The sequence below is a fragment of the Pinus tabuliformis genome, chromosome 2_2, assembly GCF_031772625.1.
Source record: "Pinus tabuliformis cultivar Carrire ecotype Pingquan chromosome 2_2, CPIR1, whole genome shotgun sequence".
Classification (NCBI taxonomy): domain Eukaryota; kingdom Viridiplantae; phylum Streptophyta; class Pinopsida; order Pinales; family Pinaceae; genus Pinus; species Pinus tabuliformis.
In genome coordinates, this window is record NC_142300.1 from 1,033,851,612 (window position 1) to 1,033,857,649 (window position 6,038).

Here is a 6,038-nt window from a genome sequence, read left to right on the forward strand (position 1 = left end):
TAGTAATCTCTCCTCACAAGCTTATACAAGGAAGTCCTAATTCCAGCAGCATCTACCCTTAGGAATGTTCAGCTTTCAACCTCTCCTCCTTCTGGCCCAATGCCTGTATTTATAGTGCTCTAGAGGAAGTTAATCAGGTCCACCATCAATGGGATAAGCCCTTCTTTGGGTGGGTTAGCTCCCCTCTTAATGGGATAAGTTCCTCTTCTATAGGGATTCATGAACCATCTGGAGGCGCTTCATACACGTCAAACAAGCTTCTAGAATCCTCTAGAAATGACCACAAGTAACTTTTTAAAGATGAAACTCGCGCCTTTTGACCTTTACAGGGGTACGCACCCACCCCTTTACATACAGAGCGTACAAGTACGCAGGTATTGTGAACTTGGGTTGCGTACACGCAGGTAAGGCTGAGAGAAACTGCGTACCCATAGATAATTGACTTTAAATGACTTTTCTCTCTTTCTTTGAGTTTGACATGGAAAGCAGAGGCATGAGACTTGCCAAGGAGGATAGTATGACAGTAGATGGAGCCATACTAACTGCAAATAGTCATGGTGACATTTTTTAGTGTAACACATACCAATATATACTTCTTAGGTTTAGATGGTGGATTAATGGGTCCAATGAAATATAAAGCCCATTTTTCAAAGGGTTCGATGAGTACCTGTGGTTGCAATGGCATTTCATTTGAAAGAGTCGGTTTCCCTACTCTTTGGCAGCTATCACACCTTCTGACATATTGTTTTGTATCTTTGAAGAGGGAAGGCCAATAATATCCTAAAGAAAGGATTTTATAGGCCATCCTTTTGTCAGCAAAGTGTCCACCGCATGGTTCATCATGACATGCCTTGAGGATGTCAGGCATTTCATCTTCCCGAACACATCTTCTAATCACACAATCTAGCCCTGTTTTAAACAATTCGTTAGAAATCCATGAATAATTTGAACTCTCCTGAATAATTCTTCTTTTTTCACTAGGAAATAAATGTGGAGGTAGCTTCCCTATAACCAAATAGTTAGCAATATCTGCATACCAAGGAGTCTTAGTAGTTACTGCAAATAAATATTCATCTGGAAACTTATCCTCTACAGGAGAATCTTCATTAGTGTTTTGGATCCTAGACAAGAAATCAGCTACTGTATTTTGTTTCCCTCGTCTATCCAATACAGTAATATTGAATTCTTGTAAAAGTAAGAGCCATCTTGTAACTCTACCATTAGTAACAAGTTTGTTCATTAGATACTTAATTGCAGAATGATTAGTATGAACAAAAGTTTCATAGCCTGTTATATAATGTCTAAACTTATTGATTGCATGAACAACAGCTAAGAACTGTTTTTTAGTCACAGTATAGTTCAACTCAGTGGGAGTCAAATTTTTACTAGAATAGTAAATGGCATAAGGAACTAAATCCTTTTGACCCAACACAGCTCCTAAAGATATATCTAAAGCGTCTGTAGAAATATGGAAAGGAAGTTTCCAATTTGGTCCTCTCAAAATGGGTGCTTTAGATATTCTTGTTTTCAAAGTTTCAAATGCTGATTGACAATCAGGATCCCATTTGAATTCATAGTCTTTTGTAAGTAATTTGAAGAGTGGAGATGCTATTTTGGTGAAGTTTTCTATAAATCTTCTATAGTATCCAGTAAATCCCGGAAAACTTCTAACATATTTTTGACAATTTGGAATAGGCAACTTGGAGATGACTTCAACTTTTGATCTATCAACTTTAATCCCATCCCCTGAAATATGATGTCCCAAAACAATACCTTCAGTAAACATCATAAAGAATTTTTCATGACTCAATGAAAGGTTTTTTTCTTTACATGTTATAAGGACTTTTTCCAAATTCTCTATTGCCTCCTCAAATGAATTACCATAAACTGTAAAATCTTCCATATAAACCTCTACACAATCATGGATTAGATCAAAAAAAATTCCTAGTACTGCCCTTTGAAATGTTGCAGGTGCATTACATAATCCAAAAGGAAGCACTCGGTAGCCAAAATTTCCCCATGGACAGGTTAATGTGGTCTTATCTGGATCTTCAGGTGCTACCTGAATCTGATTATAGCCACTAAAACCATCCAAGAATGAAAAGTACTTTTTGCCTGCTAGAGTATCTAATACCTGACTGATAAAGGGTAAATGAAAGTGATCCTTTAGAGTTGCTTTCTTCAATTCCCTGTAATCAATGCATACCCTCCATTTACCATTCTTTTTAGATACTATAACCAAAGGAGAAACCCATTGGCTATCTGAAATTGGATAAATGAAGTTTATATTGAGTAGTTTTTGGAGCTCTTCTTTCACTATCTCCCTAAGGTTTGGATTCATCCTTCTCTGAGGTTGTCTAATTGGTCTACTGTTTTACTCAATGTAGATGTGATGAATGCAAGTCTTATGGTCAATACCTTTCATATCAGTATACTCCCATGCAAATGCAGTAGAATGCTTTTGCAAGAATTTGGTTAGCTCTCCCGGTTGTGATTTTTCCAAGTTTTTGTTGATATTCAATGTTTTACTTGGAAAGATGTCAATGGCGGAACTACCAAACTATTCCATAGAGTAAAGAGACATTTGTCTAGATGATAGATACTCAATGTCAGAATCTAACTGAAATTGTGTGTGGTCATATTCTGAAGATGTTTCAAAGTTTTCTAATGTGTTTAGAATTTGACTATCTTCACTGATTTCAGAAATGGTAAAGACAGGCTATATAGTGTCCTCATCGTCAACCCATTCATTATCTCCTACTTCTGTAATTGCTTTTGCTGGAGGATACAAATTGAATTTCTTTGTCAAATTACCATCAGAAATATACATATCCAGATCTACAATTGATAAAAGCATCAGCTGTGGCTAGCCAAGGTCTTCCTAAAATGAGTGGGTGTCCTACTAGATTACTCTTGGGAGTTAAAATCATGAAATCTACTAGATATTCCCAAGAATCTAAGGAGACCGAAATGTCTTCTAGTACACCATCTGGTTTGATAATTGATCGATCTGCAAGTTGTAGTAAAGTAGGTGTAAAAAGAAGATTAGGAAGTTTTAGCTATTCCATAGCCTGTCTACTCATAATGTTGATAGCAGCCCCTAAATCAATCAAAGTATTTGGAATTTCTACCCCATTTATATGTGTTTTGACAATTGGGCTACCAGGATCTACATACTTCTGCATAGTAATTTTTCCCATCATGATATCTGCAATTTTTCCTACCAGGTGGATTCTTCTTGTATCTCTTGGTTTCCTTCCTGATCTTTTGAGACTCAACTCCTTTATTGTTTTTTCTAGAATAGGAATCTCTCTAATGGCTTGTAACAAGGGAATCTTGATACAGACATTCTTTAATTCATCTAGAAAATCATAATTAGACAACAAGAATTTTTTTTCCACCCCTTTGTCAATTTGTAATCTTTCAGGAAAAGGAGGTGTGGATGAAGATGCAGGTTGCTCAACTATAGGAGTTGTGGGGGTTGACTCTTTTTCTTTTTCTTTTTGAGTGCTTGGGTTTTGAAGAGGTGCTTCAGAACCTTTATTGGCTTCAAGAGAATCTTCCTCAGAAATGCTTTGCTTTTGAGCATCTATAGAAGGCTTGTCTAAAACTCTACCAGATCTGAGTTGTACATCATTAAGAGGAACAATCATATAGGTAGGAAATTGTTGTCCTTCTACCATGTAAGCATTTTGAGGGTTTTAATTGTTGGGGTTCGGCAATGGCTAGGAAGGTAGTTGATTTGTCTTCTGTTGAAATGGAAGCAAGAGTTGAGAATTAGGATTTTGTTGAGAAGGTTGTTGTTGTTGTGGAAATGGCAATGATAATTGTGGATTTTGATTTGGAAGTTGTGGAGCTTGTTGATTTTGAAAAGATGGAGGATATTGATAAAATTGAGGAAATCTCCCATAAGGATTTTGCATACCTTGTACCCATGATTGAAAAGGATTTTGAGGTTGGGACCAAGGTTGTTGCCAAGGATTCCAATTTGGTGGGGTTTGAAAGTTCATAGAGTTGTTAAACCCTTGATTTTGTTGCCCTTGCCAAGGTCTCCTTGCAACAAAACAGAGAGACTCAATTGAATTTGGATCTTCTTGAAAGATAGCTTTGAGCCCAGGAATTGAAGGACAATCCTTGGTCTCATGGTTTTCTGAACAAATCACACATGTTTCTACAAATTTTCCATCCAAGGGACATTCCCTTAGAGCATGTTTCTTTCTACATTTTGGACAAAAGATGGCCAAAGCTTCAGCTTTTTCTTTCTGTTTGTTTTGTATCTTAAGGGTGTCTACTTGCTCACTAAGACTCCCTAAAATATCAGTTTTGAATTCATCAAGGATGTTGCCAATCTCAGCCCTACTTATTGATCCAGTTGCAGATTTGTTTGCTCTAATGAGAGAATGATCTCTAGGCCCTTTTCCAGTTTTAGATTTTCCCCTTGAGAGACGGATACATAGCTCTGCTATATCATGAAGTGGAAGTTGAGATATATCTCCTTTTCCCATCATGTTCAAAATATCTATCCATTCATCTCTAATGGATTTTAATAGAAGGGCTTTCAAGGTTTTCTCATCTAAGTTATTCATTTTTGCTCTTTTCAGGTTGTATTGAATTCTTTCAAGTAAATCCTCCAAGTTTTCATCTTCTCTTTGCACCATTTTGAATACCTCATCCTTGTGATTGGTGGGCATACAATAGTCTAGGTATCTATCCAAAAATGTTTGTTTCATATCATTCCAAGTCCTAATGGATTGAGTGACTAATCCCATGAACCATTTCAAGCAGCTCCCTTCAATGTTGAAGGAAACAATTTGAGTTTTTGAGAGTCTTCCAGATAATCATAAGTTCGACACATGACTTCAAACTCAAATAGAAATGTTTCAGGATCCTCATTTTGTAACCCATGAAAGTTTGGGAGGACAGATGGTGAGATGTTTTTCATTGTTGCTTGAGAATCCTCATCAACTACAGGAAATCCGAATGAGTTATCTCCATCCCTATTTCCCCCATTTTTACCTCTACCTCCTTCATTGTTCCCTCCTCCTCCTCTACCTCTACCTCTACCAAATCCGTTTACTACTTCCTTTGTCATAATAGTTTCCTCAAAGACCTCAGAGTGCTCTGGTTCTTCTACCAATGGCGAACGAGGAGGAATTTCTCCCTCTTCTTCTTCAGGTGATTCTACTTCCTCAATTACAATATGTTTTCCTATAGAAGTAGAGAAAGGGTCTTTTCCTAATTTAGATTCGGTGGATAGTGTGGGAGGGTCTCCTAATTCAACTACTGCCTCTTGAATTCCAGGAATCCTAAGGCAAGGAGTGTGAGTTGGAGATGACCGAGGTGTTTCTTGTCTATTCCTTGAAGTAGATGGAGTTGTAAAAATCAAACTCTTGGCCCTAGCTAAAAACCTTCCCCTAGAATCTCTTGCTCTATGCATGTCATTTTTTATTTTTCTTCAAGTTGGGCTAATAATTCTCTTTCTGATCTTCCAGGTCACTCTAGGTGCAAGAAGAGAGCATACTCAAGAAATTATTAAACCAATAACTCTCTTTTCTGATCCTCCAGATCACACTAGGTGCAAGAGGAGAGCATACTTTGAGAAGTTATCAATTTTTACCTTCCTTGAAATTTTCTTGTTGTTTTTTTTTAAGAAATTGGCTACCTAGTTTCACTTCCCCGGCAACGACGCCAAAATGTTTGGTCAATTTAGTGTGTCCTAAATTGCTATTTAAAATGTCAATCCGAGAGTCATAAACTGCTGAAGTGATGTGCACTGTATATGCAAGATAACCAATTTCTTATTTCTTTGTCATTTTTGAGATTTTGGTTTGTTTTTGGGTTTATCTTCTATTGATTCCTTAATGTGAGATGGCAGAATTGAAAGTCAAGTATGGATGACAATGGTGACCTCTATAATGATTTTCCAAACTTTAAAGTTCTCAAAAAGGTTTCAAACTTGCTGTGATGAAATCAATTCCCAAAAGAAAATAAAAATGTACCAAAACAGTGAGCTAGTGACAATGAAGCCCAGTATCCTT